At 37.8% G+C, this 24872-nt stretch overlaps 1 pseudogene; it reads right to left on the bottom strand.

Moving 5' to 3' along the window:
- LOC138357385 (VPS35 endosomal protein-sorting factor-like) overlaps positions 1-22323 on the bottom strand; it is a 33722-nt pseudogene extending 11399 nt beyond the window's left edge.
- Between the last annotated feature and the right edge of the window lie 2549 nt (positions 22324-24872).

The following is a 24872-nucleotide window of genomic DNA, read 5'->3' as shown; positions in this document are numbered from 1 at the left end:
TTAATTTGCTCTTTAAAATAGTTTAATCTATTTGCAGCTATAATATGAAATTTAACCAGAGATTTTCTACCACAAACGGTATGCTTTTGCATAAATATAGTAAACCAGCTTGACTCCCCTTGAAGTTGGTAATTCCTAAAGAAGCCGTCATTACACTGTGCTTCCCAGTAGTGTTGCCATTCACAATATGGCTTACCTGCAGGACGTGGTGGGGGGCACTGCTGGCCAGACACTGCATCATCCACCTGAGCGGCGGAGAGAAAAACACGAACGGCCAGAGAATCCTTATCCTCACCCATATTCATGTCTGCTTCTCCTTCTGGCCATAGGTCCCTAGAATTGTAAACATTTTGACTAACAAAATAAATTAGTTATACTAATTTTGTCTAAAAATTAAGAAGCTTTAATACTAGACTGAAGAAAGAATGCGACTTTAAAATGCCTGTAGAATAAGTAGATCATAATCGCCTAATTTTTACTTTGATGGCATGGACTGGCTTGTATGCATTACAAGAATGCATACAAGCATCATTGAAAGACCTGAATTAAGAGACCAATGCCAGCCTCTTATTTTAAGATAAGCCCAAGTAAACAGGCCATGTACACAAAAACATACCTGCTTCAGAGCATGCAGAAAATCTTCTATACTCTCTGATATATATTGAGTGAGTGATGGTGCAACTCAAAGCCCATGCGGCACACATACATTCGTGCATAAGCAGCCATCAGAGGATCACCAATTCCACGGATCATCCGAGATAATCTTGCAAGAGCCTGTTCTCCTTCTCTATTAATAATGGAAAGACAAATTATATAATTGGTGAACAAGGATCACAAACAGATACAAGATAAGTTGTTTACAATATTACTTGAGGATTATTAAAATATATAAAAGGCAATACATATCCAAATTATAGGTAATATGTGACTTTTTCCCTTAGAAAAGAGTAAGGATAAAAATGGAACTCTCTTTTGTTCCATTTTATATATTTTCTCAAGTGAAGAAAATTTGTTAACTTTGGAAAATTCCAGTGCAAAATTTTATTAACAAAACAATGCTAATGTCAGAAAATTAATGGATAATGGAATTGAGTGTAAATTGAAAATACAGTACAGTACCGTAGTTTTATGTAGAAATATGTGTGTCTTCTTGCCTTGGGCATTAACCCAACACCGCCAGTTTGGGCTCAGTCTTGATCTCTTGCCTATATCATGGAATACTGTTGTTGTGGAATCTATTCCATGTTGAGGAACCAGTGGTCATTTGGTTTGCTTTCCACAGTGTCTCTTGCGTGAAGACCAGCTCTGCACCTAGACTTCATAAATTTTTTCAATAATGTTTTTCACTAAATGTGTCTCCTTCCTTTCAGTAATTCCAGTTAGTGCTTATCTTCTAGCTTTCTCAATGGCCAGAGACACATTCAATGTTCCTCAGTTGGAACTCACCAACTGTGAGCCATCAGCTCCCTGTTTGTGGATACTTTCCTCATTTGCAGTGTTATCAATGAGACAAATGAGTGTATTTCCTCCAGTCCAGTTTCTCTTATGATCCTCCAAAAGCTGGAGTGTGTTGCAGCCTGCATACTTTCCTAGTTCCACTTTCGCCAGTTCAGCATTGGCTCTTAATCCTGCCCCCAAAAGTGTTTTTTCTGGTTTATCTTTCGACCCTACTCCTCATGTAGTTTCAAACACAGGACAAGATGCTAAATTGAGGATTCACACCACAGAAACAACATGCAAAGTTTTTGAGAGAATCCAGAGGAAATTACCTTAGGTAATTAGGTAATCACCTCTGGATTCTCTGGCAAACCTTGCATGTAGTTTCTGTGGTGTCAATCCTCATTTAGCATCTTGCCTTGTGTTTGAAGCCACTCTTTGCAATCCTCATACAAGGGTATCTTGCACTGTTCATTCCCAGTTGCTAAGCATGGTCTGGCAGGTTCAGCCATAGGCTCCTCCAGGGACCCAAAATCATCCAGTTGTTCACCTCACAGAAAATGTTCTTCATGGGTTATACCCTGTGGCGACATCTGTACTTCGGGAGTTACTGAATATTCTTACATAATCTGCCTCCTTAGTCTCTCCATGGTTTCGTGCCTGCACTACCAGTATATTGTCTTGGGCAAGCTTTCTTCATGATGACCCACTTCTTCCTGGGTCGGGTAAAGTGTCAAGGGATGCCGATGATGTTCCTGTTACCTCTTCTCCCCACACCTATTTACACATTTTGCACCCCCAGATGAGCATAAACTTTATGCTCATCTGGTACTTGCCCAAGGGTGAGTTTTCCTCTAGCCTAGGATCCGAGGAGAAGATGGGTTAGAAATCTTTATTAGGAGTTCGGGTAACTTGCCAGGACACAACCATTTAAGTTTACATTCTGGACTGGATTGAGTATTTTCCAATATCTACCTATGGCCAGTATGTTCTGGTGAAGGCAGTTTGACAAGTTCCTTGTTGAACTGTTGCAGAATGTTAACCTACCCTGACCACGCCAGAGCCTAATTGAAGGTCAGTAACATTATGCTTCAGCAGTGAACTTAGAACTCTGAAGCACAGAGAAGTACAGTACTTCTTCTACAGAGAAGTACTCTGTAGAAGTACAGAGTCGTACTTAGAACTTACTTAGGAAAGTGATTTACATATGCATTGAAAGATTGATTTTTTTTATGAAGATGATTTGTTATTATAAATAGGAAATCTTGAAGATTGACATCAATAATTTGAAAATGTATGCAATTCTGAAAACTTATAGAATATAAAGAGGATTCAATTACTTTATAATCATAGGTGTGAAGGGATGTACAAAGTGGAGTTAGGGACACAAAATGATAAATGAATAATAATGTCTTATGACAAATGATAAGGAGCAACAGAAAGATTGAATGTCTCATTTTACTTACTAAAATAAATGTTTAGCACATGAAAAAAAATAATAAATTACACCTTTACTAGCATGTAGACTTACTGAGCATTGAAGATGGAATAACAAGGCAAAAGAGCAGCTTCAAGATAAAGTCTTGGGAGGAGTTCTCTGATGGAAGCCACTTGTAGAACCAGTTCCGAGCTGTCTCCTGGGCCTCCAGTTTGCCAGCACTACTCCCACCAGCTGCAAAACTAAGGAGAGCAGTGTGAAGTTATGAACTAGAATGTAACTGAAGAGCTAATAAAAACAATGTAGATAATGCATGAGTAGACGAGGAGTCACAATAACCTAGCTGAAATATGTTGACCAAACCACACACTAGAAAGTGAAGCTGTTTTATGATAAACAGCTGTACAATTTGTTTGTATAAATATGACAAAACTGGCTGACTTGCTGCACAGCAGGAAAAGTATGTTTTATCACAGTTTATGTAATAACAAATACCATCCTATTTTTCTTTTTACCATAAAACAGAGCAATCATTTCTAAACATTTACACGTAAACAAAAATAACATAATAAACTGCTGTGCAAATATGAAATATAGTAATTATAAATTTTCCCCTTTGAAAGCTCTACCTAATCGCTCATACCCAGAACACCTCTAAAGGATACAGGTAAGAGAACATATCAGGAATGTAAACGTGTTAAAGTAAGCTGCTCAAGTTAGACGAACCACATACTTTAAGTCACTACTTAAAAATTATAGGTTTTTGTTAATAAAAGCATCTATTCATTAATAATTATAATACACCTACTTCCCAGTCTCAGACTTGAGCTTGAGTCGTTGGTAGACAAGTGTAGCTAGTGTGTCCAAGATATCTATCACAAGGACAAACTTGCTAGGGTAGAAATGCTCTGGTGCAGACAGGCTTAATAACTTCACACACTGTAAAATTTAAAACAAAAATATGATTGAAGATATGTACACTAGTTTTCTTTCATCACCCATTTCATACAAAGACAATTGTGTTAATTACCTAAGTGTAATTACCTAGGTGTTGTTACAGGACAAGAGCTATGCTCATGATAATTTTTGTTTGTTTTGTGCAAAGGTTATCTTGAGGCTATCTTGAGATGATTTCGGGTTTAGTGTCCCCGCGGCCCGGTCCTCGACCAGGCCTCCTCCTCCAGGAAGCAGCCCGTAGCAGCTGTCTAACTCCCAGGTACCTATTTACTGCTAGGTAACAGGGGCATCAGAGTGAAAGAAACAATTTGCCCATTTGTGTCCGCCTCCACCGGGGATCGAATCCGGTACCTCAGGATTACGAATCCGAAGCGCTGTCCACCCAGCTGTCAGGCGTAGGTAATTATGAGTGCAAGTTCTCAGCTGCATGTTAGGGGGTTAACAACAAAAATATGGCAATCAATTTCAAGAATTATATTCTAAATGTATATCGCTGCTTGTTAATGGGTTATTTTGAGGGTTCACCAATAATTCACATACTGTACTAGAATTTTGGTATCACATCCAATGCTAAACAAACTATCTCTTGTTACATAATTATTTTAACATTAAATTACTAGCCTGAATAGCTATCTTGAGAGCTTTAACACGCTGGTCAGAGTTCCATGACTCGATGAGTTCTTGCTTGAGGCCATTCAGACGATAAGTAAACTCATCCTGGGTAAGTCCTCCAACCTCACGCACTGCTCCACCGCCAATTTCATCTAACGTATCCAACTGTTCCAGCCTTGCTCTTATTCTTTCACTGCCACTCATACCTGATAAAGTAAAACATAATTTGCAAGTAAATATTCTTATGAATATTATAAAGTAAGTGCTTACACAGAAAATGCACTTTTACTTTTAAACTGCAGACATTCCAAGCAAATGCTATTAGAAGTACTGTACTGTACATTTAAAACAAAATCAATGCTATATATATCCATTAAAACTAAGAAAAAAGTTACATACATCACATCATACACGAGTAATAATTTTCAATCATACAAGATGCATGGCACTGGTGATGTATGGAAGTAAAGAACACTTACATATTTGTTTATATATTAGTGTCTCAGCTTAATATTGTAATTACAAATGGTGGCATAAAGTACAGCTGATTGAAGAGAGCACAATTGTGCTGACCAAACTATAGAGAAATACAAAGATAAGAGTGAACTTTATTTGTAGATTATGGCACACGTATACAAGGTCTACTCTCATTTTCATATTTTTCTACATAAACCATAGCTCAAAAACGACAGCATGATGAAATACATAAGGCCTAAGGACACAATGACAATAATGCAAACAGAAAATATGATCTACAGAAATACTGAGTTCAGAGTAGACCGTCATACATTAGAGTTGACTTTTGCAGGGGACTTTTTTGTATATAAAGTTCTTGCAGATCAAACATCATCTTCAATAGTCTACTCTCAATTTGCTGTTTTTCTTCAAAAAAATGATATGGCATAAGAATACTGCATTGTGGCAGCTTCTCTTGGGTCTTCAAAAAGTAATGATTTGCAGGCATATGAAAACCACTATCTGATCACCTTAGTTGATCGCTAATGAGAACCCTTTTGGGCTCCAAGGTCAGTATTGTGACAGTCAGGGCAGGTCAACGTTCCACACTTTTGCCATCGGGAGCCATTCTAACATCTCTGCTGTGTCATGATGGTACTAGAGAAGGACTGGACAACATTTAGTCCAGCCTGGAATGACTGCTAGAGGCTGAATTAACAAAAACCCTAGGCCCTTGCAAGCCTTCCTCAGCATCAACAGTAACCACCCTGGTACACTCTCATTAACCATTGTGCTGTGCTAACCGAGAAATCTCGTTCTGAGAGTTGTACTATTTTTTTTTTAATTAGGCTATATTTTAAGTTTTTTTTATTGTTGTCATCACTCTTTGTGTTTTGAAATGAAAATAGTTGAGTTTGGAAATATTTTGACATTAACTTTACCTGTACATTTACAAAAAACAACAAAAATATGTCCTTAACAATTGCACTATGAAGTTTTTGCCAAAAAACAGGTGCGCAATGCAGGAGTTAACCACCTGTACTACGCTAAGTTACCTCCCCCCCAACTGTCACCACATGAAACCACCATCACCACCACTACACACGTCTTGCCAAAAAAATTTTCACACAGCTTCAAGAGCAAATATGACAAACATATACAACAAACAAAACATAAAATTTATGCACATTAGGTACAAATATACACTCAAAGCCTCACTTTTTAATTAGAACACTCAGTTGTTTCCTAAAGTACAACTAAGATTGCAAGATGAAGAGAGTGAAATAGTACTGAAGGGACAAAAAACGAAAGGTTGAACACAGTCCTGAGAGGTGCGGCTACCATGAACCCTCTAGAAAAATATACTGCTACCTGAACAAAAGCTAGCCCAAAGCCATACATTAGCATGTAAGCTGGAAATCTTTCACAGGTCAGGAACTCTAGGATATGCCTGTAGTTGACTTTCTGATCTCCCGCAGATCAGCTGGGAGGGGCAAACCTTATTTATACAGAATAATGGTGGCTCCAAATTAGAAATCTTAAGAGGATACCAAATACTTCAGCAAACCAGTAACAGCACACTTGAACAAAAGGAATGATGTACAGTAGATCTAAATCATACAAACCTAACCTCAAGAGAGTACAGCCACTACTGGTCCCTTTTAGGGCGAGAAATGAGATATGAGCAAAGAAACACATCCTCCACTAACAAAAATAATATACAGTATTCCAATAGGGTAACAATCAGGACTTTATTAAAATATTGCATAAGATTTAAAACTCCCATGGGTACACAGGGCTCTCATCCACTTCCTCAAGGATGCAGTACACTAATACCATCTTGGAAAAAAATCGTGAGCATTCCTCCTGGGTGTGAGGGCCTCAGTACTCAGACAGCAACCATTATTAGTGCATGGAGCAACAACTCACAACACCACCATGCAGTTTGTATCCACACCATCACTTAATGATGATAAAATAACCAACGGTGATAATGACTGTACAGGGTTCAGATATTGGTGAACCTGATGCAGGTGACGACGTTCACGGCACGAGACAGACAGCCACAGCACACAGCTATTATCTGGTGCGTCTACACATCATGCAATGGGACCTCATGTTCCTTTAGAAAATGTACATGTGAAAAATTAACATATTTAGGATTTGGTAACCAAGAGTCTGATAATAAATGCAGTGAGATAGCTAGAGCTAGTTATGTGCATAGTATAACAGGTGCACCTTTCTTTGTTAGGTGCCATTGGCAACTGAAAACGTTAATCATATGAAAATGAAATTTGATTTAACAAAGTGATTTATATTGTCTTACTGTCCTTTAATAGTATTCATTGTATACTAAATAAAATTAAGTTTGTAACACCACTTCATACAGCCTTGATCCTTTAACCTTAATATTATGGAAGAATGACGGCCAGGACAAAGAAGCAATGAAAGACACAATAGGTAAGAGAAAGCGGTCAAGACAGAATGACAAAAAGTACACAAAGAAATATGCACACACGCACGCACGACAAAAATTACTGGTAGGATGGGACACCATGAGCATAGCTCTCCACCTGCTACAACACTAAGTATTTACACTTAGGTAATTGCACAGTCAACTAGAACAGAAGTAAGTTAGGGACACAAAATTAAATACATGACTACTATAATCTAGATATTACACATAGTGGAGATATGTACAGTACTCCATTCCCAATCACATATAATGTATATGACAATTTTGTTTCTAAAATACTGAACATGGCACAATAACCATTAATCCCCAGTTTATCCGATTGTCCTCTCACCTGTTGTCCGGTGCCTCTCTGTTACTGCTGTTTGGGTCTTCACAACGCCTGTTAACAAAATGATAAATCATAAACTAATGCAGAACAAAACAATAACAAAATCACGCCATCAACCAAGGATTTGCAAGATTACATTGTCTTCTTTAAAATTATGAACTTTAAATGGTACTTACATTAACAGATCACAAAAATAAAATATAAGGTTTTATATTTTTCTTGAAACTCCTACATAAAGGCTTTTTCCTTATTCCCTTCACATTAGTGGAAATGAAGAACAAAACAAGGTAAACATCCAAATAGCTAAAAATAAGACAAGAAAGGTGACAAAAGAATGATGAAAGAACATAAACATGGGACGATAATATTCTTAAAACGTTTTTCACATACACGTCAATAATGTTTAGTCAATTTAAACGATCTTTGGTTTAGATTGATTTTTTTAATTGTTTGATATGCAGTTCCCAAGTTATGGTCCTTTCTAAATTTGTTATATTCTATAAACTTAAGTTATTGTGATTTCATTGTGCAACTTACACTATACAATGCAAGCTTGATACTAGTGTTTACAGGCACTGGATCATCTGGAACATGAACCATTTCAAAAGTCAATAAGTTTGTCTTAAATGGTCAACTGCAGACGTCAGTCACAATGGCATTATGCATCTTTTACAAATGTATTTTGTCTATAGCTGTACCAAAGCCAAGATCAAGCTGACCAGCATATGCTTACAATGTTTAGGACCATCCTTATAGTTTTGCTCTACAGTAACTCAACATCAGGCTATACATGTTCCTCCTGTATAGAATATCACAAACACGACAAATAAGCAAACTAACCAAGGAATTTTGCATATTTTGGTCACAAGTTACAGGCAATTACTAATTCAGCTCCTTTATTTCAACACTGATGTGTGTGGCTTTCTTGTTGATATACGCATTTTTTTCTAGTAAGGAAATGAATGTCCCTTTCATATTTATCATTAATCATTATAAGATAGATAATCATGAATCTTTTTTTAACAAGACAGGAAATATATCTTTATACAAGAGAAAACTCTTTCCAAGCTTGTAACTCAACATCAATATGCTTAAATATACAATATACAGCACATATATCTTGCACACAATTGTTATGTGCATGTTATGTGCACACAATATGTTATGTCATGCTCCTTAAACCTATGTTTTAGAAGATAGGTTCAAGGAGCCAAAGCAGGGTTTTCCCAGGAACAAGTGATTGGGTACTGTATATGGGGCCAATAATGTAATGTTCCATTCATCTGGGCTGTAGGAGTCTCGAACCGTGGACTCCACACGTGTGACGTCGAAGCTCTATCGGCTGGGCTATGAGTAGTCTTAATGAGAAAAGTGTGTGCCTGGTTGATACCTGGTTGATACCTGGTTGATGGGGTTCTGGGAGTTCTTCTACTCCCCCAAGCCCGGCCCGAGGCCAGGCTTGACTTGTGAGAGTTTGGTCCACTAGGCTGTTGCATGGAGCGGCCCGCAGGCCCACATACCCACCACAGCCTGGTTGGTCCGGCACTCCTTGGCACCACCGCCTATACTGCATGTGTACCTGTACCTGGCACAGCTCAAAAGAAGTCTCTCAACCCAATCTTTTACTGCTATTCTGTCTAGGAATGTCGTCAAGGAATAAATATAAATCCTGATGGGAAAGGGCAAATTGTTATTTTAAGAGAGCCACAGGCCACTATTTTTATTGATTTATATATGAACAAATAGGTACAATTGGTTGTGAAGGTACAAATTTTGGTGATTAAATGATACATTCCTGCAATGCTTCTAACTCACAGTGCAAAACAGTAGCAGAATTTTCCATCCATATAGATTTTATCTGTAGAGATGTATTATAACCATATTTTCATCACTGATATAAAAACCTTATAAAAATAATGATACCCCACAAATGAAGTTAACTACAGTGGCCAGAGGATTAACAAATAGTACTCCATTTTGGAGGTTAACACATACACACATGCTAAAAATAACTACCATATAATGGTGCATATATGGGAAAAGACCAATGTATACAATGTGTATGTAGGAAACAATGAAGTTTTGTTACTGGATACAAATGAGTCTGCCTCCACCAGTTTGCACCGAGACTTTCAAGATAGTTCACCTTTTTACCTGAAGGCCACTATCTCTCTAGCAGCATTAACAGGGACAGTAAGCCGGTGCTTGAAGAAGGTCTCCTCATTATTACCGAGGTATTTTTCCAATTGAATTCTGAACTGAATTAATGTCTTGGTATTTATAGCAGGTAGGCAGTTCCATGGTATATAAACCTATGGGTGATAAAGCATCTAATGTTTTCTGTCCTACATTTGTAGCTTCTTGAGCTTGAGGCTGCAAGTTACAGCCCCGCTCCTGTGCCAGGTAAGTCCACTACAGGCTCACTATAGCCCGTGCTACCTAGAACGTTTTGTTTCCGAGCAGCTGAATCTAAACAACAACAGCTGCAAATCCCAATTTACCGTATGTGTTCCTATCCAATGGTACGGTTATCCTGACAGAGCTCAAGTAATTATTACCCCTTTGAGATTAGCAACATAATAAAACCCAGATACAAGTTCACACACTTAAATACTGTACTTAGGCTACCTAATTCAATACTAGCTTATAAACCATTAACATTACAACAAAATGATCATGCACAGAATAAAAAATACATTTATTTATTTTTTAAGGAGCAGCTTTATTTGCAGTTATGAGCAGCAGATCTAATTACTCTCACAACAGAATTGTTTGAGTAATAAGTTTGAGAGTTTGAGCCTCTGATATTTATTGTGGGTTCACATTCACAATGTTATATATATTATTCATCTGACACTAACACATTATGTCAACAATCACAGCCCATCCTCCTGTTTAGATAGTACTTACAGTAACCATGTGGACCATCATACATATAGTGATGTAATGGACATGTAGAAAATAGTATTTGTACTGTAATACTGAATTTGGACAAACCAGAAAAGGTTTTGTGTTGCTAATAAAACCAAACCAAAGCTAAAATAACCATCCTAGGCCTAATACATAATAGGTGTGTAATATGAGGCCTAATAGTACATATATGATATACTAGGCCTTGGAATATTTAAGTTTTTTTTAGCTTTATTGTTTCTGGACTCTATGAATAGTATATCACCAAATAGTATAGTACTCTATGAATAGTAAAGTGAATAGTACCAAATTTTACTATCTAATTGTTATCAACATTCATCTGTAGCAACTGCAAAACAATTTTTTTTACATAAAATTTAATTTTTATAATAAATCCAAAGTACTGTATTTAAATCCTAAAATGGTAAGCTAGAATTATTTTACGGTACTAAATAATGCAACAACTAATTCATCAATATTTCAATCACTATTTAACTTATTCAGGCAACATACAATTCTGTAATAATAAGAATACTTGGATCAAAATATGAAGGCGTGTAGCCTAGGGGAACATAAGCTCTAGTGGCACAATGTTACTTACGTCTGTGGAGGGGAACAGCTCTGCTCTCAGCTAAGCAGTGGTGAAATTGGGACAGAACATAATAAAGCACTCAACTGATAATCCTAGTTGCCTGATAACACACAATAGTTTTTAGTTAAGTCAGATTTAACATTTATTGGGAACAATTGTATTTCAATAATCAAACAGTAACAGAAGGCATATGTATAGATAACAGAAGTTTATATCATTATGGACATGGTATGAACTTTTAGGGATGCAATCATATTATTTATAAAAAAAAGGAAAACAAAAGCTTCCTGTACACTTAAATAAATCCCTACCACTTCCTCCACTCCAAAAATATCGTCAGTAAGTAATTATTTCTTCATGTTTTTAGTTATAGATTTAATTTTTGATGCAGGACTAGGGATACAGTAATACAAACAATTTTAAAATTTGAACTGAAATTTGAACTCATTAATTGTGAGAAAAAAATTAAAACTTGGATCAGCATGAAAATTTAGAGCCATTTAGAGCCAGTCCAAATCTGTTGGTTTACATCTATCTGAGCTATTCCACTCAGTTGCTCCCTAAGACACAATATTGTACTACTGACCATTGCTTATGGTTTAGCAAACTCAATGCAAGTTGACATTCTGGACTGTCACTGCAGCAGAGATGCAGTTACAGTCTTCAAACTGTCCCTACTGGATCATACTAATGCTAGGGAGACACTGGATAATACCCACTCCAGCCCAGAATGCTGGCATAAAACTCAAAGTCATTCAAGGCACTACTTGGCGTCACAAGGACAGCTAAGCAGCACCCTAACTACTAATTGATCCATTAGGTTACTACCCCCAACCACAACCAAGTGGTAGCTAGATCCAATACCACAACAAAGTACCCCAACCCCACCTTATCACACACTTAACCGACAGGCCCCAGCACAAGGTTATATGAGCAGGGCACTACAACTATTCTGTTAACTGGCTAGTGGAACCTTAGGAACTTAAGTGTTTCAATTGTGCAGTAGTCTTATATTGCATTAGTCCAATACCTGCTGGATGGATACCTGCTTGATGGGGTTCTGGGAGCTCTTCTACTTCCCAAGCCCGGCCCGGGCTTGACTGATTCTCGGATGTGAAGACAAAACCTTTGTCTGTACTTTCACTACTGGTCAACTGACGGTTGACCAGTTATCTTTTCTGTGCATGATCAATTTGTACTTTCAGCAATGGAGATTCTCCTCTTGAGTTTCCTGCTACATTCATGGGACTGGGAACCTTGTACCAGGACATAAGGGTATGTACTGTTCGTGTATTATTAATATTAATTATCCATCCAATTACTTTTTTAAATTTAAATTTGGTAGTCCACCAGCAGGAGTTTTAGCCTTTTAAGACTATAGTATCAATAATGTACAGTAATTGGCTCTATGCCTTGTACAGTATTATGTGTTTGTGTTGTGTACAGGGCACATTCAATTCCTTCTGTGAGTGTGGGGAAGCGGAGGTGAGGTTTATTTTGTTTGCCTCAAGGTTATGCCTTGCCATAGTTTTCATGGCTAACAGTATTTGTCTTTGTATGCTTTTTATGTCTCAGACATAGAATTCCTTCATCCATCCTTGTCTTTTGTTCAGATAGTTAAGTTAGGATATATCCCAAAATACCTGCCTAGCTCCTTAGGCTAGGCCTCCTCTTGCATATATTGCTAAAAGATGCATTCTCTGTCCTTGGTCAGTTTGTACTTTCAGAAGTGGTGATTCTCCCTGTTTCTGTGAAACAAGAAAAACATTTCCTGTTTCTTGTACTTATGTTCATGGACATATATTTGTGCTATGCACATACTATTAACATTTAATGAGTGGTTGATGTTTTTGTTGAACACAAAATACACAAAGAAGATTCTGCCTCTGTGGGTAAGAGTGCGGTCTGCCAAGTTTATTCCCAAGCCATGCCTTGGCATTTTTTTTATGACTTTCTTATTTACTTTTAGTCCATGAATTTTCTTTGCCTGTTCTTGCCTTTTGTGAGAATAAGGTTAGGTATGGGAGCAACTGAGTAGGATAACACTTTCCTTATAAGAATATTTTGCTGCTCCCATTCCTAATCTTTTCTTATTCAGCAGTAAGCTAGGGTGTTGCATAGTGGCCCCTGTTTTCTGTAACAGCACGTGGAAAAGTAGGGAATTTTATGTAAACACACTTTCTGGCTGCATTTTATGCTGAATTAAATATTCTCCAGTCACCCAAACACTAGTATAACCTATACACAGAGTATATATCATATTAACGTGATATATCAATGAACAAAGCCACAGGAACCATGATGAGGGATGTGTGTGTTCACACAACTCTCACTATTATTATACTATTAGCCCATGGACCCTGCCTTTGTAACCAATCTATTTTTCCTCTATTATGTCTACTACATATATTTCTCTCCAACACACACACATCACACACACAGAAATCACAGTAGCGTGATGCATCAAATGAACTAAATTCAGTAGAATTTCTGGTTGCAATTCTTATCCATGTCGTAGCTCAGTCATTTAAGGCAGCATCTGGGATGCTCTCGGACATAGGTTCGAATCCTCGTCACGGCCCTTGTGGATTTGTTTACACACACATCATGAGCCTTGACCATGTCGTGGTGCAGTCGACTAGAGCATGCCTGGGAACACCCAGCACATTGGTTCGAACCCTCTTCAAGGCTCCTGTGGATTTATTCACCTTTATAACCTGCCAGGGACAGCTTGAGAAGTTCCTCACTGCATGTGTGCCGAATGTCTACTTACTGTGACTTCATCAGATCTTAAACAGAGGTCAACAGGACCTTACCTTGGGAAGCATTACTGTGTATTGTCTAGGAGAGTGCTCGACCTACTCAAAATCAGATACAGTACATATATATTTTGGGGGGCCAAGTTATCTTATACCTTGTATCCTGTATTAAGGGCAAACATTTGTACTTAACTTGAGCAACTCTATTTTATTTGCACAACTTTCATATTTTCATGTAATTAAACTTAATTTCAATTTCTAATTAAAAATATGATTTCTTATGAGTCTTTAATTTCTTGAATATCTGTGGTCTTTCTCAATCTAATTTTTTGGCTAATCACTCTATTAAAATCTTTGGATAACCTATGGGATTATTCATTACTATTACAGTATTAGCTATCTCTATGAAAAGCTTTATGAACTATTAAATTTTGTTCAAGAGCTCAACTGAATCATTTCATGAATCTTTAAATGCAGGCAATGGGTTAAATGCTGACATTTTAATTCAGTGCAAAGTAGTAAAGGATGAAACATGTACATAAATGTTAAAATGCAATGTGACAATCATAAAGACTTCAGCATTAACCATAATTATTGAGTATGTCCCCACCTGGACAACCCTATATCAAAACAGAATCAAATTGAATTGTTATTCTTATAAAATTGTAGATACGTATGAAAAGATCAGAAAATACCCAAAAGAAAAACATATCTACCTCTTTGTTGGCTTGGTGATGTTTGTGCTTTTGATTAATGTGACACATTCTTCAATAATAATAATAATAATGATGATGGATAGAGGTGGCTTCCACAACTTCTCTCAGTGCATTCACTTGTTAAGCATCTATACACTGTACAAGTATTTCTGATTTTTGTTATTAATATGCATTTTCAGCCTCCACTGATGATAACTTGTCTAATTTCTCTCAATTTAAAGAGACTGTGTTAATCCACTTTACCTATTCCCTCAGTATTTTACATGTACATTGGTGATCAACTCTACCGTGTTCCTTCTTTCCTCTACGGTTGTGAAACCGAGTTCCTTTAAACTGTCTTCAAAGCACTGTTATCCTAATTCAGGTACTTGTACCTTGTTGTAAAAATTTTAACTTTTTCAGGTTTATCATTGTGCTTTTATGAGATGCAGATTTGATGCTGCATCTTTTAGTGCTGTATCGGTTCTCATGCATCATGCATATGTTGTCTTTTAGAGTCCTCGCTCTGATTTATAAATGCCATTTTTATGTTTGCCAGCTTCCCATATAATGCTAATGTTACCCTGTTCGTGTGTTCCCCTTGGTGTTAGCGTTGAAGTTGCAGTCAGACTCAAGGGTTTCTCTAATTCTGATTCCTATAGCTGTGTTTTCCTCATGAAAAAAAAAGAGAGGGGGAGGGAGAGAGAGGTGGAGGGAGGGAGGAAGAGAGAGAGAGAGGGAGGAAAAGAGAGGGAGGGAGGAAGAGAGAGAGAGGGAGGAAAAGAGAGAGGGACAGAGAGGGAGGGAGGGAGGAAAGTGGAGGGAAGGAAAACAGGAGCAATGTGAATTTTGTTGCCCAGGTTTAATAATACAGTATATTTTTAACTCAGAACAAGGTTCAGTACAAAAGTGTTTTAATATAAGATCTATAATTTCTTTATTCTAAAAAGATTACTCACAGAGTATAAAAATTTCAATATATGCAATTTATGTCTGTAACTGCTTGAACTACATTTAACATTTTGTTTTCACATATGCAAAAAAAAAAAGCATTGAATGTAATAAAACGCCATTTTCTGGGCGAGCCAAGGAGGCTTCCTGAAGCTATCTGAACTGATATGTGCTATAATAGTTTGGGGTCATCAGCAGCATACTACCGAATGTCATGGGCATGAAGATAGCCTGGCTGGACTTGATGACACTGCAGACGACCTGAGAGACACGAGCCCTGGAACAGGGAACCAGAGAAACCGGATCCACCCAAAGAGCGTCCACCGTCATAGAACCAGTGGCCCGCAGGTACCAGCGTAAAGTCACCACCAGACACAAAATGTGATAAATCCCTGGCCTAACCAACGAAGCATCCACAAACAACGGACCCCTCCGGAAGCCCACTGTCTCATTCTTTGCCAGAAAAAAAGGAGAAAGCTGCAAGCAAACAAAATGACCACCTCGACCAAACGAACAGGTGGTCGTTTTCATGCTCACCTTCGTCGGAGGAGAGCAAACTCCCACACTGTGCTATGAGCCTGATGAGCCCCCAAGGCAGAGCCCTCATCCACGCCTACCACCCCTGAAGAAAAGGTCGAGTAAAGGGTAAAGATTCCATGAGGTGAGTCTGCTGGGTTGACTCAGATGCCCTGGTGGGAAAATCGGGCCAACCACAACCGTGGCCGAATCAACCCCCGAAGTTAAAGCCACCCGAGCCTCATCCCAAATTAAACCCTCTCTCCTGACCCCCAAACCCTTAGACGTTTGGGAGCCAGGAGCCAGAAGTTAGGGAGGGAGGGGCAGGGAAAAACCACACCCACTTGGGAAGGAAGCAGGGCGTGAACAGGAATCAAGGCCAAAGGAACCAACTCCCCCAAATCCTGGTCCCAAAAACCCAAGTGGGGCAGCTCCAGGGCCTCCAACCGGGCAATCAACCCGGCCCGTTGCAATAAGGAGGATCGAGCATGCAATGCAGCCACCATCTGATCCCTGAGATGATAAGACAAGGAATGGGTAAATTGAAACACAAGCGGGGAACAAGTCCGGTAAGACTCCAGGTCATAGGTGTCACTGACCCAACAGGCAGCATGACGGAGGCAGGATCCTGCCTCAGGATCATCTCCCTGAGACAGGGACGACGAACAACCTTTAACTTCGCACAAGGCAAGAGAAGACTCGTAAGACACATCCATGATGCCCCCGAGCCCACTTGGGTTTTCCAGGGCCCGTAAAGTGAGGAAGTCCTATGGGAAGCCCAGGCACTGGGGCTTGCCAAGCCAGTAGAACTTTTTCAGTCAGCAGGAAAACCCCCACCAATAGCAGCCATGTAACCTTGAGGGCAACAGAGGAGGACCCCCATCACAACCTAGGCTTTCCTAATAAGAAGCTAGGCAGACCTCCTCCGTTAACAAAAAGCAAAAATGCTAGGAAAGAAAAACAAAACTCCCGAAGACACACAAGAAACTGGCAGCCGGGGAGAATCGTAGGCTGTTGCATGTGTAAGCTATGCTGGCCTCAGTACGCCCTGCATAGCCAATAATACTCCCCACCTGGGGCAAGACGGAAAGCCCAAGACCCCAACGTACCCCAAGGGTGACGACAACGTCAAGTGATGAAGTCCTCAAACAGGAGTGAGTCCTGAATGCCCCAGGGAAGATAACCCTGAAATGCAAGGGTAAAACTTGCAGAGCACCTATGGAAGATTACCCTAGGTGCATGCTGCTCTGCATACAATAAGACACCTGGACACCACACCACACACACTGCTGGTACAGCCACATGGGGCAAAATCCAGAACAAGAAATTGAGGCCAGAGGTGACCGAGCTGACTCCAGCACATTAGTTCAAGAACTAGAATGGTGAGCTGGCTCCATCTTCTAACCCCACCTTTGTGTGTGGGGGGGGGGGGGGTAGGACTAACGAGTGGGGGTGCTAGTTGGATGAAGCGTTGCTTGTTTTTTTTCTAGGGGGGAGTTCTTTTGCCATGTTCGGACATAAGTTGCAATTTTCATCAATTTTTCAGATTTCCCCAGTAGATGGCAATTACAACACGACATAGTTTAAATGTAAAGTGTGCATAGGCCATTGCTCCCTGCGCCTCTCTGAGGGAGCCAGGTTCTGGCTTGTGGTTCCCGGTAGACATAATGACTCCTGTGACTGATGGCCTCAAACTAATATAGCACATATCAGTTCGGATAACTTCAGGGAGCCGATGGGGCGCCTCACAGAAAAATTGTTTTGTATGCTAATAATATATTTTTCCTTTCTAATGACTAACAATTAAACAGATCACATTCACTTATGGCATTCTCACTGTACAGCCGAGTTAAAACCTCACCCGAGTCTGACGGCTGCAGGAAACTTGAAGTGAAGGTGAGGGTCCCAGTTGTGGTAAAATTTGTAAGTATGAATGCCCGGTGTTGTTCCCAGGTACTATGTCGACTGTCCACGATGGTCATCTCTGTCTCTCTATTCTCCTCCAATATCTAAAAACAAATTAATTACTTGCTGCAGTTGTACCTCTATAAATGGTTCAAAATTGGCCTCAGATTTGGAGTGAGGACCTGCATAGGCCTCGGACCATATGGCTGTGTGGAATGTTAGAAGAAGAAATGAGGAACAACAGAAGCTGGAAGTGGCAAATCTTTAAGGTGCTGGCTTTATGTGAGATAAAACAGAAAGGAAGAAAGAATAATGAATGGAATAAATATTATTATTGGAGCAATTAATTTAATTTCTTTTGTCAGGGACAGGAAACCTGTGTGTATATATATATATACATTAGGCTTATATTAAGGTCTCCTTAAGGTTGAGCTACTGACCATCCACAGGATACAACCCCACAACACTGACTAACTTCCTGGGTTGTGTGATATTAATGTAAAGTGTATGGCAGGGTGTATAATGACCACTAGTTCTTTAATAAATAAATATATATGAATGGAGGTTACAAGGGAGATGAAGGTGGAGTGAGTCTTAGCTATACTGTACTGAGGTACTATAGCAATGGATTGCCTATCCAGTATTGTTGCATATATTTGTTTTATTTCTTTGATCAACATTATTAATAAATAAAATAAATATAAATATGTTTATTCAGGTAAGGTACATACATACAAGTGATGTTACATTAATGGATCAATATATAGATAGAGCTAGTACATACAATGCCTAAAGCCACTATTACGCAATGCGTTTCGGGCAGGAAGAACATTAATATCTAGAACTTAATACTAATTGAGCATAAAGAATAAAATGTGTTGAGAACAAATACAAATAAAGATAAAAAAAAAAGGGGGAACATGACTGAAAAGCAGCACAAATACAATAGGTTGACAAACAGTGTTCATTAAAAAAAATAACAGACATGGGTTGACAATAGAGGGGTAAAGTAATTAGATTAGTAATCTGATGATTCACCTTTTGCTTTAGGTATGGTTCACTATATGGTCTACATAACAAGAAGGCGGGGTAGGTAAATCAAGGTCCTTCTATGATAACTGCTGACCTTCCCGGGGATGCAACCCACAACAGTTCCCCGGCTCTGTTGTAGGCTTCTCTCTCCCCACCCCATGAATGATAATGGTAACAACTGCAGTTGTTCATTCACATGCACATCTTGGTATACTGAACAGGAATATTTCCCCAATGGTCCTCAACGGTGTTTTAGGATTTTATTTCATGTAAGCTGGATAAGTTTCTCTTAAGATCGTTATATATTACAATAAACTGCTGAAGAGATGCAGCAACAAAATAAAACAATAAATTCATGTCTCTAAATAAAAAATACTGTACTTTTTTATTAATTTTCAGTTGGTATAGTTTATTTCTTTCCAAATACAAACAGAAATACTTAATTTATGAACAAAACTTTTATACCCACTTACATTTAGCCTGTGTAATAAAGAAACAGTCGAGTAAACTCTAATACAAGAGAGATCCAATTCGTCATTTACCTGAAATGAAGCAGTTGGAAAGGCCTTGCCAGATAACGGATCTGAAGCACTAAGAAGATCACTCAGGGGATCGGGACCATCCAGAACTGATGACAGTGGGTCAACCATAATCTGTTGTATTTTACATACTGTATAAATAGTACAAGAAATAATCTGAGAACTAAATGTATTTTTGTAGATTCTTAGTGAAACTTCGTGAAAATATTATAAAAGATAATACTTTTTTTTACTAATATGTATTCCAGACACCCAGAGATACTAATTAGTCCAGAAAATCAGGACTGATTATACAGAGCAAATAAAGACAATTGAACTTACCGGTTGCACAGCAGGCCTGCTTTTCTTGTCATATACTTGCCCTGCATGTTTCAGAGTTCGGTCCTTCACCTGTAAATATAAGGTTCAGTTAGTCATTTTGTCTGTACATACTATTTTTCATTATACGACTTGATAATGGTCCAGGACAGACCAAAACATTATCAATTCTTTTATTTTCAGCTCTATGGTTGGGTGTTTATTTTTTGGCCAAATTATTGTGACTTACTGTCTGCTTCTTGAACAGACTTTCAACTAATTATTTAGAAAAATAAACCATCCTTTTACAATAGTATAGAAAGTTGTCACCTATTAAGTGACTAATTTAATTTGTAGAGTGATAAAGTAACATAAAACCTGTATTAAACTGCACCTAATAACATTTTTAAAACAAACCCAGTAAATGTGTTGTGCTGTAAAAAAATGACATAGAACTGTAAAATTATGACTCAAGTCTCAATATAACTGAGATGGGTTCTGCATTAAAATTTTTGTCTTAAACTTGCCCCTTGCAGCGGATGACTTGAGGTTGGCTTTGGTACCAATGGATTCTTTTCCAAGCCCCATTGTCGAACAGCTATTTTCCTGTAAAATATAAAACACTGCATTAATAATACTAAAAAAGTATAGCTCAACTGGGAATGAAGTCCTAATTTTTAAGCCTGACTCGAAAGCTTTACCTTTAGCCCAAAGTCTTACTAAAAGATACCAAGAGAATAGGACAATTACGTGAACTTCTGAAGTAAATATACCAAACTATTGAACAATAGGTAAGGTTACTAATGGTTAATTTGTATTTATGGGATTTAAAGGTGACAAGAAATAAGGACTGTGTTGAGCCCTGTCTTTCAATTCACCGAATTAAAATGAAGCTGGTCAAGATCTGATAATTCCTGGTAAAGTGGATGCCAAATTACAAGTTGGAGAACAAACAGCATTGTTTAACGAAAGCAAGCCATGGGGTTGGCATTTAGGGGGTAAGGGAAGTTACATGGAGTTAATTAAGTAGCACTTGGTTTTATTCTTAAACTGGTTGAGAGAGGTACAGCCTTTGACATGATGGGGGAGACCATTCCACATTCTGGGTCCCTTGATTTGTAGAGCATTTCTAGTTTGGTTAAGTTGCACTCTTGGCATATGAAATAGGTATTTGTTTCTGGTGTGATGCCCAGGAGTTCTATTACAACCTTCTAGGAAGCTTCTAAGGTCAGGAATGACATTGCAGTTCAGTTTTAAATATATAGAGTATGCATGAGAGGATGTTCAGTGACTTAATATCTAATACTGTATATTCAAAGACTTGAGTAAGGGTACTGAGTGATGTCTGGGGCCAGAGTTAGATATTGTTCTAATAGCAGCTTTGTGTTGAATAATTAGAGGATGTAAATGATTTTGTGTAGAACCCCAAGCACAAATACCATAATTTAGATAAGGATAGATGAGAATAATAGAGCGTCTGCAGGGCAGGGCGAGGTACATAATATCTGATCTTAGAAAGAACGCCAACAGTTTTAGAAACTTTTCTTGATATATTTTGAATGTGTCCCTGGAAATTCAGCTTGTTATCGATGAGGATACCAAGGAATTTTCCATCTAATGTACTTTGTTACTAATTTGGATATTGTTTATTCTTAGATTAATTTGATTTGAGGATTTATTGCCAAGCATGATATAGAAAGTTTTGTCAATGTTAAAGGTGAGTTTATTGGCAGTTAGCCAAAGATGGCCTTTATTTAGTTCAGTGTTCACTGTGACATTTAGAACAAGAGGGTCAGGACTGGAGAAAATGAAACTAAACTAAAACTGTGTCGTTAGCAAATATAATTGGTTTGAGGTGTTGCATTTGGAAGGTCATTATTAATGTAGATGAGAAAGAGGAGAGGGCCAAGTATGCTGCCCTGAGGAACACCAATGTTCATGGGTAGGGTGGGAGAAATTGAATTATTCACAGAAACATACTGGAGCCTGTCAGTAAGGCAAGACTGAAGATATTGCAGGGAGTGACCTCTGACTCCATAATGATGTAATTTAAGAAGAAGGTTTTGGTGGTTGACAGTGTCAAAAGCCTTACGTAGGTCAACAAATAACCCAACATGGATTGCAATTTTTCATCCCAAACAGGGATTGGGATTTAATTGCACACTGTACAACTGATCATTACTGTCTCATTCCTAAGCAGTCAATCATTTGCACCTTACAGCGTTTTATAAATGACTATGACAGGCATATTAGGTACGACTAGAGAATATCAGTACAATGTATAATTCTCACCAAACCACCGACATGTTCCGCCCACTTTAAAGGTCTTATACAGAGGCCATCAGGCAGAGACGAGTGTGGCCAGTAGAGAGGGGCGTATCATCCCTCATCAACCTATCACAAACCAGTTAACAAAACTCTGGCAAAGGAGCTTTGCTATAAATGTTTATGTCATTAACTGCCGCGCGTTATTTAAATATTCATTTCATATTTACCAGAATTTACCTGAATATCAAGAGGATAGGGATATTCCATATCCTTTCCCGACCCCGGGAAATGAGATGGAATTCTGTCTTTAGACAACACACAGCTTCTATAATAATAAAAATAATAATAATTTTTATTTAGGTAAGGTACATACATAAAGAGATTTTACAAAGTTTGTTGGCTTTATAGATGTAATTCTCTGTTTATTCTTTCTGTTTATTTCTTTCTGTAATTCTCTGTTTATTCTGTTGGCTTTATTGATGTAATTCTCTGTTTAAATCTCTTAACATGCTAAACATACACTCACTCCAGCCATTCTATTGTGCTATTTATCTGTACAAAACTGTGGAAACTGTTCTTAATTTCTAATATTGAACTCAAACGTTTCATTAATAGGTATAATAGTACCCATATTAAAGTTGAAACAGTGTCCCCAGATATAAATATCGCCTTGATATCCCCTGACTCAAACTAAATCTGTGCAAACACTCTATGCAAACAAAAGGACCCAGTCTATGGAACTCACTCCCTAATTAATTAAAAAAATTCCAACTTATACCTTATTCAAAGTAAAACCAAAAAGTACCTAATATCATCCTCATAGTTTCCTACCTTGTGCTTCAAACTCACACTTTATCTTGTACTACCCATTTCCCCAATATTAGTAATTAAGACATGCAACTTCACCAGTGTAATAATTTTCATCAATTTATATGTAGTTATTATATTAAACCTAAAATTGCTACAGTGTATACAGTGTAGAGTGTAAGAGCACCAATGTTATGTACTCTCACAAACCTATTGTACCTTCTTGTATCAATAAATAAGTACATAAATAAATATATTAAATAATTATAATTAATAATGGGTGCATACTAATAAAATGTACCTTTTCTGTGTATACCAGACAAGAGAATCTATTTAATGGCAGAATTTAGCCATTTTGTACCGTGATTAGCTGTTGCAGGTAATATCAAAATGTCTCTGAATTAAATGCAAACTAACTCAATAATTTAGTCCACTAAGAGGGCGAAGCTTTTTATCATCGATATTATTTGTTTGAGGCAACCCGATGCCTCTGTTTGAGGTTACAGAACGTAATTTTAATATTCGCAAAACAATCTCATTCATTGATGTTAAAATCCACTAAAACATGACATGACCGACTTTTTCCCGCCTGAGGAAGCTCGCGCCTCAAGCTCCTATTATGCACAGTGTTGCCAGATTGGGCTACAAGTAGCGAATTGGGCTACTTTTGAGAGCCCCCGCGCTCCCATATTTTTAATTTCGCTATTTGCTACTTTTTGGGCTAATTAAAAGCAAGATGTGTTAATTTGGGCTATTAATGTTAAGACTGTACGATTGCGAGTTACATGAAAGTAACTAAGCTATAAATAATTGTAATTAATAATAATTGTATATATTAATTAATACTAAATAATATTATTTAATAAAGTAGTCCCAATTCAATGCAGAGTTTTCTTCCAAGCACAGAAACCTGTAAATATAAATACAAGATAATAGATCGATAAATAAATAGACAACTTTCAAGTATTGCACCAAGTAATGGCGAAAGGAAAAAACTAGACAGTACAACAATTACAATACAATTTTATTTAGGTAAGGTACATACATACAATAAATATTTACAAGGATTGTTTAACTTATAGGTATAGCTAGTACATACAATGCCTAAAGCCACTATTACGCAAAGCGTTTCGGGCATACATTATATATGAAATTAATAATGGATGAATGGTAATAAATTGGTGTATGTTTGTATGTACACCAGACAAAATCTATTTAATGGCAGAATTTAGCCATTTTGTGTAAAAACTTTTATATCTCATACTATTATTTATAACAGTAATCGAAAAAAAGTCATAGTTTGTATATACAAGAGATGAAGCAGCGAGTCATGAGCTAGAGCGATGTGCTGAGTCCATAAGGAGGCGGAGCTTCCAGAAATACCTTCCTGTGATTGGCTGTTGCGGGGAATACCAACACTCTTTTATGAATAAAATTTAAACTAAGGAATAGGTCCTTGTGCACAACAACAAGGTTCTTGTGAAAAAGAACAACAATTTTTGTTTTACACCTGACAAAAATCTCCATCTAACTGAATAATTTACTCGAATAAGAGGGCAGAGCCGTGTATCATTATTTGTGTCAAGGCAACCCCCAATAATAACGTCACAAGTTAGGTAGCCAGCCCATGTTTCTGTAACACCCGTTACATCCTGCATTATTTAATTATCACTATATTAATACTTTTAAACACTTAACATTTGACTTTTTAGGTAGATTAAAGTTGAAGCAGAATGTCATAAGCAAGGATGGTGTGCTGAATAAATATGATTTATTAAGTGGATGGAGCCTTTAGCTGATCCCTTCCTGTGATTGGCTGTCGCGGGGAATGCCAACGCTTATATGAATAAAATGCAAAATAAGAAATACGCCCTTTTGCTCAACAACCTTGGTGTTG

Source organism: Procambarus clarkii, chromosome 78 (genome assembly GCF_040958095.1).
Source record: "Procambarus clarkii isolate CNS0578487 chromosome 78, FALCON_Pclarkii_2.0, whole genome shotgun sequence".
NCBI lineage: Eukaryota > Metazoa > Arthropoda > Malacostraca > Decapoda > Cambaridae > Procambarus > Procambarus clarkii.
The sequence above is the reverse complement of the archived record's forward strand: the minus strand, read 5'-3'. Positions and strand labels throughout refer to the sequence as shown.